The following is a 13,247-nucleotide window of genomic DNA, read 5'->3' as shown; positions in this document are numbered from 1 at the left end:
AGAGTATATCATATATATGTGCATCCCAATTTAGTATATCTGTTCAATATGACATTGAACGTTCTAGAAATTGGGACCTAAAATCTTCCAACTTAAGTTTAACAAGGTATTTTATCACTTAACACTCGTTTATCCACTAACCAAGTTAACAACACGCTCAAATCAAGACTTAGACTATCACATATATATTATAGTATTTATTGGGTTTATCTGGCACTTTGTTAATCGTTTATTTCAATTATCATTTCAAAAAAAATAAAAAAAAATTTCAGTCGTAACGAGTGTGGTTGGCGGGAACGTGTGGCGGGAAGAGGTACACTGCCCAACCTCGCTCTCCCACATCACCTCACTCTCTCTCCTTCCTCTCCCATCCCTCCCACCTCTCCCACGCGAACAACTTTAGAGTGTTTTCTATAAAGTGCTTTGACGTGTTGGTGTGTGGACCGTTGGTGGCGACATTATGTACATATGTACACCAGAAAACGAAGTGTGTGTGTGTGTGTGTGTCAGCCGGGCACGGCCATGTTCCTCCACAAAACGTTTTCCTTTTCAAAAAGTTTTTCTTCTCTGAGCTCGTGAACGTCTCATGGCGTTCTGGAGGAGAAAGGAAAAAGGGAAAAGCCACTCTTCATAAGGAATAACGTACAGGAGACATAGGTGAAATGTGATCCATTCAGGTACGTGCAAGTCTTCCATTGTCTGCTTTGTATTTCTTGATCATCTGTATTGTAACGTTCAAAGTAATGGTTGGCTATGTTTGATTAATAGGTTTTTTCCCTTGTGTGATAAATGATAACAAATACATCAAATATACATTGACATATATAGAGTTTAGCCTTAACGGATCACTGATATAGAGGTGTGGGGTTTAGGGGGGTTGGGGGGGGTATGGCCAGGGTAAACAACTGGGAAATCATTTGTTTATTTTTTTTTATGAACATTGAAAATGATGATGATGGATGGGTTTGACAGCATTACATCAACACACTTGCTAAAACAAAAAACAAAAAAAAAAAATGGTCCAGTTTGGCTCCACATTGTTGTGGGCTTTGGGAAATGGGTATTTATTATGCTTTATGTGTTTTATAAAGTTCATGGTGAATACAGAAATATCTAAGAAGGAGGATTTGGAGGAGTATATTTAGTAAATGATATTAAATTAGGCGAAGGTAGTGCTTCCAGGTAAAGAACATGGAATTTACTATACTAAAAAGTAGGTAATACACTTATAAAAAATCAGTGGAAGTTATTAAACCTCACCTGACCTTCCTGACAGTCATGATTTATCTTTATTTTCAATATTATGGTAGAAATATGCTAATTAACTTCATGGAAATTGACCGCGTACGTGATGCGGGATGTAAACACACAGATGACACAACGCGATCCTCAGCCGATGACACATATGTCATGGTATACGAGTATATTAATATATTTCTACAATAATTTCGACTAATAGGTGAAGTTAGGACAAGTTTATATAAGTTCTGCCGATATTTTGCAATAAGATGATGCTCGGGCAGATATTTGTATGTTTAGTTGATGTTTTGACTAGGTTAGGTTAGGTCAGGATTTTACTGGTTCTGCTAATATTTGGTACTAGGTGTAAAATATGTCTAGGTCATATTTTGCACTAGGTTAGGTCATATATTTTACACTAGATGTAAAATAAATACTAGATGAGGTTATGACAGGATCTTATAGATTCTGTTCATATTTTACATTGTGTAAAATGTGTCCAGGTCATATTTTTTCCTAGGTGAGGTTAGATAAGTTCTGCTAAAATTTTAGACTGTACAAAATATGCTCAAGTCATATTTTAAACTAATTGATATTAGGGCAAGATTTAGAAGTGCTGGTGATATTTTACATTAGGTATAAAATATGTCCATGTCATATACACTAGCTTAGGGTAGGTCAGGGTTTTATAAATTCTGCTGATATTTTACACTGTGTAAAAATATGTCTAGGTTATATTTTACACTAGGTGTAAAATATGTCTAAGTTATATTTAATACTAGGTTGAGTTAGGTCAGGATTTTATGGCTAATATTTTAGACGAGGTGTAAAATATGTTCAAATCATATTTCACTCTAGGTTAAGTTAGGCTACGATTTTATAAGGTTGGCAGATATTTTACACTACGATTTTATAAGGTTGGCAGATATTTTACACTATCAAATATGTTCCGGTCATGTTGTACACTAGGTAAGGTTAGGTTAGGATTTTAAAGGTTCTGCACATAGTTTACACTTTTTGTAAAATATGTCCAGGTCATATTTTACACTAGGTTATTTTAGGTCAGGATTTTATAGGTTCTGATATTTTACACCAGGTGTAAAGTATGTTCAGGTCATATTTTACACTAGGTTAGGTCAGGTCAGGATTCTATAAGTTCTGCTGATATTTTATTCTAGGTATAAAATATGTTCCTGTCATATCTTATACTAGCTTAGGTCAGGATTTTAGTTTCTGTTGGTATTTGACACAAGGTGTGAAATTGTTCAGGTCATATTATACACTAGGTGAGGTTAGATCAGGATTTTTTTCAAGTTCTGCTGATATTTTTGGCAAGGTGTAACATATGTTTAGGTCATATTTAAAACTAAAAGAGATTAGGTCAAGATTTATGGGTTCTGCTGATATTTTACATTAGGAGTAAAATATTTTCAGGTCACATTTTGCACTAGGTAAGGTTAGGTCAGGATTTTCTTAGGTTCTGCTTATATTCTACAATAAAAAGGTAGGTCAGGATTTTATAGGTTCTGCTTATATTCAACACTAGGTGTAAAATATGTTCAGGTCATACAATAAAAAAATTTTGATTTATTTAAACGTTATTACCTTAAGTGATACACCTCATTAACACACATCAAATTATGCCTCCAAGGTATTTCTGTACTCACAGCAAACTTATATACATTATCTCAGAGATAGGTTCAGGCTTGGAGATAAACATGATCTTTCACCAAAACGTGTTGGAATCTGCTCACAGTCCACTGAAATCACTCTGTGTCACATTTGCCAACAATATTCACCCGCGACTTTACCTTTTTTTCCCCTCTGTGGCGTCAACAGCCAAATGGTTCTGACTGTGGTGTCTGTGCAACACTAAACTGCCATGAATTCCTGTGAGAGCATGGTAAGTCAGTGACCCGGTATGAGACGGCATCCACTGAAGTGCTCATCAAAAACAGAGTGGGGGTTTACTAGTAGTGGGGTTCACTCGTACTAGGGTTTTACTACTAGTAACTAAGGAAAGGCAGGTGATACCATGTATTATGTATATTATAGTTAAATGATGACGGGGATTGGTGCAACATATGCATATTATTATCACAATTGGGGAGTGTGAATATTGTAATGGAGAGCATTTTCCAATGTTAGAACGGTAATATACCAAGAAGAGTGGTAGCCTACCACTCAGCTAACCACCTACCAGGGGTAGAGAGAGAGAGAGAGAGAGAGAGAGAGAGAGAGAGAGAGAGAGAGAGAGAGAGAGGTGCTGCTTCTGCAAGGCGGCTGTATAGAATCCTGGAACCGTCGCTCTTCTTGATCATTGTAAATGACTTTCTGGAGAGATTGGACTCGTACCTGTGTTTGGACTCGGTACCTGTCTGTGTTTGCTGATGACGCCAAGGTCGTGAGGGTGGGTGGGGGTTAAAAAGGCGAGGAGAACTTTCATCAGCTTATATAAAAGGGACCTGAACAAACTGCAGAGTTGGTATGATACATAGTTGATGACATTCAACCCGAGTAAATGTAAAGATGGGGGAACGCGATGAAAGAAGGCCTCGATATGAATATTATCTGCCAGGGAATTAGCTGCGTGAATCTGTGTATGAGAGGGACACGAGGGTTGTCATTGTACCTAACTCATTGCCAGAGCAACATGTTGAGAGGAATGTAAAGGAGGAACAGTATTCTGTTGGTAAATATTAAAACTGCATTGAGATACATGGGTAAGGAAATATGCAGCAGGCTGTTCACATCCTACATTAGACCAGAATTAGAGTATGTTAATGTTTGGTCACCGCACTTAAAAGATGCACAAAGAATTTAATCAGAGGGGTCCAAAGGAAAGCCCCCAAAAAATTGGTGGCCATGTGGCCACAATAACAACATCCACCAGGGCCACATGACCACAGCAACATCCAACCGGGCCACATGACCACAGCAACATCCATCCAGGCCACACGACCACAGTAACATCCACCCGGGCCACACGACCACAGCAACATCCACCTAGGCCACACGACCACAGTAACATCCACCCGGGCCATATGACCACAGCAACATCCATCCGGGCCATACGACCACAGCAACATCCACCCGGGCCACACGACCATATCAACATCCACCCAGGCCACATAACCATTGTTACAACCTCCACTCAGGCAACATGGAGGCCACAGTGTTACATCTAACACACCCCTCTCTCCCATGCAACACCGTACTGCAGACCACCAACATCTGAATTTCCCCACCCGTGTTCTCAATTCTTTGTGTTGACCAATTGTGCCGCTGTGACGTGGAAAGAAAAAAAAAAGAAAAAAGTGAATGAAAAATGAAATGAAATTCTCATTCAATCTCCAACAGGAATGACCACTAGAGTGTCTGTTTATTTTTCCAACCATCAAATGACTAGAATAGGACAGTGAAGAGGGGGGAAATCACAGACTTTTTTCATCGTAAAGAATTATTCATTTTTTTTTTTACTTTTTTTTTGGTAAGGGACGCATCACATTTTCTTTCTGTTTCCGTCAGAAATAAAGGGATTAAGGGGGGTCATGAGGTGGGAGGAGGAGTCTAGAAACATTGTGTTACTGTGGGTGAAGGTCGTGTTGCGTAAGTGTTCCTTTGGCTTAGGGTTGTGTTCCTTGGGTGCTCCTTGTTGCAATCACCGTTTTCTATAATCCGTCTTTCGTCCAGAGCATATTCCCCCCACACGCAGTTTTCAGTGATCATCCCCTTCCTCCATGTTCCGTGTCCTTGGACCACAAGATCCAATCTCTTTTTTTTTTTCTTTCTTTCTTTACTTCCACCCTTTCATTCAAGTTCCACTTTTCGTCAAGCAGACTCATCCACTCGACTCCGTTTCCTAAAGCGACCCCCGTCCACTTAAGACTTCGCTTTCTATAACCCAAACCCACCACCACCCCCTAATAACCCCGAGCACTTTACTACGTTTTCTATGACCCACAACTCCCTTACAACCCCGGGCAGTTCACTACGTTTTCTATGACCCAAACCCCCTTTCAACCCCAAGCAGTTCACTACGTTTTCTATAACCCAAACCCCCTTTCAACCCCAAGCAATTCACTACGTTTTCTATGACCCACAACCCCCTTACAATCCCGAGCAGTTCATTACGTTTTCTATGACCCACAACGCCCTTACAACCTCGAGCAGTTCAGTCACTGCATGATCGAGAATGGTAGATATAACAAGTGGGTTCCCGAAGGGGAATTATGGACTCCAATATTCCTTAATTTTAGAGCAATTACACCGCCCGCACGAGCATTGCTCCTATTGGCCGACAATTAAACCAATAAGAACCCTTGAAATCCAGCCGCGTAAAATGCCCACCATTGGTCAGTCGAGGATATTAACCGACAGGAGTGCTTAGAAGCACACACACACACACACACACACACAGACTGGACACAGCTACACATACTTGGTATAAAATATATATGTTTACCATAATATACCGGTACATACACACATATGTGTAAGGACTGGATTTTGACAAATGGCACTAGCGCGTAGCGCTCACCTCAAGAAAAAAAAAAAAATAGTTACGAAGAACAAGTCGCGTGGGTGACGCGCTGTCAAGTGTTATGTGTGGTTGATGGATAGTGTGTATTGAAGTATTTGTGGACTGCAGCCCGCGTGTGGGGGATGAGGCGGAAAAAAGAAACGAACAGCTACCTGGAGCAAAGGAGTGGCACCCGATAGCCATCGAAGTGGTACAGAGAGAGAGAGAGAGAGAGAGAGAGAGAGAGAGAGAGAGAGAGAGAGAGAGAGAGAGAGAGAATTTATACCGAATTGGTTTTAAAGGCACGTCTCTAACCCCCTCCCCACAGCTCGGTCTGGAACCCAGCTATATGACTGTTCCTTTGATCTGTCGAGCTGTTGGTGGCTGCAACCCAGCCAGTCAGATTCGTTCTACCGTAGACACCTGTCCAATCAAATGCCACTTCTTCACTTGGTTGGTATACAGTGTTATCCCACCAGCAGGCACTGGGCTGGGCTGGGGCAAACAATTTCGAATCCCAAGTGTTCAATGTATATTCTTCTTTAATCACATCGACTTGTGATATGAGAGGCGCTGCTTTACAGTCTTCCACCCCTGGCATGCCAAGAAGGCATAAATTCCGCGTGTGTACACACACACAGGGAGGCGAACGTAAAATGTTCACGTAAACAAACAAACAGTGCATACACGAAGGAGTAAACACGTAAACAAAATGTAGATCCGAGAATCTTTCAGATACATTTTTCTGTCACTTTACTTCATCGTCCATTTCTTGGAAAAGCCCATGAAAGAAATTCTTGCACTTACGAACATCCTAAATTATAGATACATAAAAAAGAGAGAGAGAGAGAGAGAGAGAGAGAGAGAGAGAGAGAGAGAGAGAGAGAGAGAGAGAGAGAGAGAGAAATCCAATAATATCCTAATTGCCTTCGGTACCAAATTATTCAGAAGCGTTAACACAAGCCTTCTTAGATATTCACAGTCAATTACAGACACACTCGCACTTCATTGAATAGCGCACAATATTACAACTCCAAACAATACACAAGTGGCTCAATGGACATTGCTAGACCTCCCTTCTTACACTCGCGCTTTTTTCCGTTCCTACCCAACACCAGCTGGTCGAGAAAAGATATAAGTTGACTAAAAAATATATATATATATATTCTATATTACGACATTCTCGGACAATAGGACAAAGAGTATTTCTGGTATAATTCTGTAACACAATCATAGATCGCTCTTTGTGTGTGTGTGTGTGTGTGTGTGTGTGTGTGTGTGTGTTCGTGTGTGTGTGTATGTGCGCGTCAGTAGTGAATATTTATATATACTCGTGTTTCTGTTGTCAAGACAGATATTTAACAGATGTGTGTGTAAGTTTATAATCGTAGCCACAAATTTATTTTCCCCGTATCTCACGTATACTTATGCATGGTAACTTTTGAGATTGCATGTGTCACGGGGGAGGGGGGGGGGGTGTTAGTATAAATCATATGCATATAACAAAATCAAGCTTAGACCCTGGCCTTTTGTACACATGCGGGACGAGGCCACGAACAGCCTGGTGGTTTTAGAGGGACATTGTCCAGATCCATCTTAAAGGGGTTTGTGAGTAGACTGGGTGAGATAAAAGGACCTGTTATCATGTAAAGTAAACAATCATATTCGCAAGGGCTGCTATTCTCGGAGAACTGTTTATTTTATGTGAACTACGATCTGTCCTGGGCGGTTATAAAAGTCTCCTTGGACTCGTCTTTTTTAGCTCCATCCATTCATAGCCCACCTGGCCATTCTAGAGATACTAATTATCTCATTCATGGGGCATCTGGCTATTATTCATGAGGCTATTAACCTCTTCATTCATCAGGGGGTCACCTGGTTAACCTCTTCATTCATCAGGGGGGTCACCTGGTCACTCCTGACACCGACCCTTCCCTAGTTCTAATTAAAACCGGAAATGTACAAACTTGTTCGTAATGTTAACTTCACCTCCCGTTTTCTTTGTTTTCAATTCCACCCTAGAAACATTCCTGGTTTCCTTTGTTCTTACTCTGTGTACACCTGTCTGTCTGTCTATCGAAGGTGGAAGGATGGAGTGCAAGAGGCCTTACAGGTTCGGGGCCTGAAAATGCAGGAGGGGGTGAAGCATGCAAGGGATAGAGCGAATTGGGACGATGTGGTATACGGGGGACGACGTGCTATCAGTGGCTGAACCAGGCCATAAGCGGTTAGGGGAGGTCCACAGAAGGATCTGTGGCACCTTGTTATGGACAGGGGGATCTGGTTTCACTGTCATATATCCATGACGGATAGAGAGTGAATGTGGGCGAGTGAGGCCATTTCTTCATCAGTTCCTGGTGCTACCAAGCTTTCTCATTTTAAACTCACACCCCAGGCTGTCTCTTTCCACTACTAACCCTAATATAACTTACCTCTTATTCACATTTGTTCTCGACTTTCTCCTTTCCTAAATTCTTCCAAACTTGTACACCAACTTCTACAGTTTCTCACTCAAATATTCCACCGGCGCAGTGTCATCAGCAAACAGTAATTGACCATTTCAAGCACCCACACCCTACACTCATATATATATATATATATATATATATATATATATATATATATATATATATATATATATATATATATACACACACACACACACACACAAACATGGGGCCCCTGAATTCAATGTCATTTTCCTTGTTTCCTACTACATATCTATCCCTCAGTGAATTCACTTCCCAACATTCTACAAGTCTGTCATTCCTGCATGACATTATCTTTGTATACAGATTAGGAACCAGACCTTCAGGTATCATCCGATGTAGCGCTGGCGTCTACACTGTAACAATTCAACTTGCATATCTGAGCTGGTCCAGTTATTCAAATATTTTATTGAATCGATGAGGGCATTGTGAGAGTACCCCTGGGCTTCGATCTCAGGCATGTCCCCGGCCCTTTGTAGTGACGTAGGCACACACACACACACCCATCACAGTCCCCCAACGCTGTGTAGTCACGTAGGCACACATAAGTCCCCGGCCCTGTGTAAAGACGTAGGCACACAACACATACTTTACTCAGAGTAGAACAACTGTTGTAGAACTTATCATTGGTGTTGCTTCCTCAATCCACGCGTCTTAAGAACTGCCAGGATTTCGTATTCCACCTTTATACATATACATGTATGTATATGTACGTACACATACACGTAGATTTGTATATATGTACACAAAACTGCTTTCCCAGTTATCATCCAAAATACAGCGTTCATTATCCACTGACAAACCCCACTGAACATTCCATAGTCCCCTAGCTACCTGACAGCACATCGCCCCGGGTATAACACATCGATCCAATTCAGTTTATCCCACGCATGCCTCTCACCCTCCTGAATGTTCAAGCCCCTTAATAACCCGAATCATCTTTTGGTCCAACCCTCCATTTCCTTGTCAATTCTTCCCCTGCCATCCACTTCCTACACGTTGATCCTCTTTTCTTGCAGGAACAGAAAGTATCTTTACTCATTGTCTTCATATGACCGACCCCCAACCATTTCAGCACGCTCTGATCAACCCTCTCAATCACACTGTGCATGCTTCCACACCTCTCTTTTTTTTCTTAAGCTTTCATTCCCATTGCATGATCCTCCTACCTCGCACTGGACATTGTCCTCAAACAATTCAGTCTCAACACTTCCTCCCCCTTCCATTCTTTAATAGTCATGACCAGTACAACAGTAGCGGGATACCTCTTCTTCAGTAGCAGGGTTAGGGTAGACTCGTAAATGTTCTTCACCATCATACATTTTTGAAACTTTTATAAGCTGTCTACATTCAATCACAACCCAGTTCACTCATCCACTACCCATATACTACTTACAACCTCTTTAAATAAGTTCCTTGCTTAATTTCACTTCAGCGTCTTTGGTTGTTATAACCCAGTGTCTTTCGGGGAACTGTTCACTATCTCCATCATCATCGAGCTGTGTGGGTACAGTGTCAAATGCTTTCCGGCACTCCAGCTACACACAGTCCACCAGGCCTTCCCTTTTGTCTGAGATAGAGCTCACTCTCTCGTAGAAATCTGAAGACGTTCATTGTATGATTCCAACTCCTTTTTAATTAAACTTTCTTGTCTCTCACTTTGGGTAGCTTCTGTATGAGAGGTCCCCCATTTGCATTACGGACCAGTGTGTTGTGGAGTGCATCCTCCCGTTTTCTTTTTCATATTTGTAAAGTTACGAATGACGTTTGCCTGTTAAAACAACCACTACTTCCTCCTCTTCCTCAACATGCCCCTATGTACAGTAGGCGGAAAAAGGTGTACTCAGATCCCACTATTTCGTAAGTGTAAATTCCACAGAACCTTCTAGCACTCGGCCCTGGCCACTGTCTACTACTAACCCCCCCCCCCCTCCCCCCTCATCTCCCAGCTTGAATTCTTTTTGTAAGTTTTCCACAATTACAACTCCTGCTGTGAATCTGGTCTCATCTTTGCTCTGTTTTTACATCCAAATCTTCAGGAAAAAAGAAAAAAGAAATTGATCATATTCAAACCTAAGCATTACGTCATCACACTTCTTTTCTAACTGCCGTATCGTAAAAATGATGTTTCTAGATTAAGATTTAGTAATGATAGCGTCTTTCTTTCTAGGAAATGATCTAGTAATAATGATAGCGTCTCACTACCCTTCTCCACCCCTCTCTTTCTTGTCCTAGCGTGGGTATCAGAGCGTATTAAACACGTTCTCAGAGCGTATTAAACACGTTCTTCACAATCTCTTCGGGACGTTTGTTGTTGTTGTTGTTGTTGTTGTTGTTGGAGGGGGAACACACGCTCTCACACCTCACCCTCTCATATAGCTGGACAAAAATCTCTTTCCTTCCCCCCCTCACACAATGCGGTGACCACCGTATGGCAACATCTGCCCGGCACTAACACCCTCCCCTCCCCTCCCACCCCTTCCCCCCAATTTCCCCCCCTCCCCCCCAAAACCGTTGCCTTGATTTTGACGCAACCATTTACATGTACACACACACACACACACACACACACCACACACACACTGTGCTCTGTACTGCGGCAAATTCACAAAGAGAAGGGAGGGGAAAAGAATCCAAAAATTATTGCTCTTATTTGCATAAATACTTCTCCTCCATGCTATGCTTTTCAAAAGCTTCAGTTGCCAATTAGGATTTATGGTTGGGCAGGCAAAACGTCCATGGCTCTTATCGGACCGGGTTTGGGTATTTTGTATTCACAATTTTAAATTCCGTGTAGCACGTATTAATACAACCGACACATGGCTTTCTAAAACCTAACTAGGAATGTTCAGCAATATCCTTGTTAGCCTTATTACGCATCATTTTAAGTTCACCAGTAGCAGCTAATATATGTAGGTATGTATATTTGCGTGTGTGGACGTATGTACATGTGTATGGGGGGGGTTGGGCCATTTCTTTCGTCTGTTTCCTTGCGCTACCTCGCAAACGCGGGAGACAGCGACAAAGTATAAAAAAAAAAAAAAAAAAAAAAAAAAAATATATATATATATATATATATATATATATATATATATATATATATATATATATATATATATATATATATATTCCCTAAAAGGCCCAGTCCTCTGTTCCTAACGCCACCTCGCTAATGCGGGAAATGGCGAATAGTATGAAAGAAAAAGAAAGATATATATATATATATATATATATATATATATATATATATATATATATATAAACGTTTGTATCCCGCAAAGTAAAACTTAAATCGTCAGCACCCCAAGCCTTTAACAGTGTGGTCTATAAATATAAACATTGGTGGCCAGAGGTATGTTCTTCCTTCCTCGCAGTTCAGTGTGCTGTATATAAATCGTCTAGACACACGGAGACGACCAGAGACGCTTATCTGTGAAGGTCAGACCTGTCCTCGACGTGTGACATACCTTGTTCATGAAGTAACTTTCAATTCGTAAAGTTCGTGAGTTGTTTACATACGATACAATGACGGTTTGTGTGTGTGTGTGTGTGTGTGTCCACATTACAGCACGGCGGTACGACGTTGTGGTAGTGGGGATGGTACGACCCTTGAACACGACCTTACTACCCATTAGCACGACGGTACGACCCTTAATTACGACGGTACGACTCTTGGGTGGGATAGTGAAGGGTTCTTTGACCTCTGGCCTTTTTATGATCAGACTAAAAGGCAAGGCCATTATGGCCAAAGACCGCGCCATTCATGCCCTCAAGCACCGCAAGGTACGATACAATCGCACATAATATGGGATTAAACTGAAAGAAAGCTCTCTCTCTCTCTCTCTCTCTCTCTCTCTCTCTCTCTCTCTCTCTCTCTCCAGGGGTCCGGTATGCTCCCTTATAACCCAGGTCACTGACCTGACCTGACCTCAGCTCTCAACATGCAAGAATGAATAAAAGGAAATGAAAAAAAATTACATAGTACACAAACGTTCTTCATTGAATGGCCCCGATCGAGTGACATAAACAGGTTAAGCCAATCTTAAACCAAAATCAAAATAATGTGTTGTTAAGTTCATTCAAAATTAATCTCCAACTGAATTTTCACTTACCCTATATCATCCTATATTTTCAGAACATCTTTGGCGTAGCCCAGTAACGTATTCATCTTCCACTAAATTTTACGTTAAACAAATAACGTACACAAAAAAAGGTAACAAAAACAAAGATAGAAACGTATTTGGTCTGGAATTATTAAGGAAATCACAGCGTGTCTTACGTCAGTAATGGCCGTCATGAATAATTAAACAATTCGTCGCTAAATCAAGTACAGATCAATCTTCCAAACGACTCATTAACTGTCATTCTCCCCCCCCCACCACCCGGTCATTACGATCTCATGCAAACGATTAAATTACCTCACGAAGAGGAGACTTTCATTCTATTGGACCCCCCCCTGACGATCTCTGGCTGTCCCAGAACATCCCAGGGTGTCCCAGAACATTCCGGGACATCCCAGGGTGTCCCAGAACATTCCGGGACATCCCAGGGTGTCCCAGAACATTCCGGGACATCCCAGGGTGTCCCAGAACATTCCGGGACATCCCAGGGTGTCCCAGAACATTCCGGGACATCCCAGGGTGTCCCAGAACATTCCAGAACATCCCAGGACGGTGTTCCCAGCAAGCTAGCCTAGCCGGGAGGAAAGCATATGGGACATCCCGCTACTTTCCTCGGGACAATGTATGGCGGCGGGTTATTCAATGAATGGGGGGGGGGGAAAGGGGTGATTGGGGGGGGGAAGAATGTGGGGGCGGCAGAACAGGGTTGTGGAGGGGGTGGGGATGGGGTGACGACCCCCCCTCTCTCTTGTCTATACATTGAGAGTTCAGAAGTTACCAGATGGAAGAGGAAGTCCTGAGAGAGAGAGAGAGAGAGAGAGAGAGAGAGAGAGAGAGAGAGAGAGAGAGAGAGAGAGAGAGAGAGAGAGAGAGATA

General features: G+C 41.8%; 1 protein-coding gene across 1 annotated transcript in view; it reads right to left on the bottom strand.

The window, feature by feature from the left end:
• The window catches only part of LOC139746561 (uncharacterized), a 251,084-nt gene that overhangs the window by 236,800 nt on the left and 1,037 nt on the right, over positions 1-13,247 (bottom strand). The window lies entirely within an intron of this gene.

This window comes from Panulirus ornatus, chromosome 65 (genome assembly GCF_036320965.1).
Source record: "Panulirus ornatus isolate Po-2019 chromosome 65, ASM3632096v1, whole genome shotgun sequence".
Lineage (NCBI taxonomy): Eukaryota > Metazoa > Arthropoda > Malacostraca > Decapoda > Palinuridae > Panulirus > Panulirus ornatus.
Note: the sequence above shows the minus strand (reverse complement) of the source record. Positions and strands in the feature narration are given on the sequence as shown.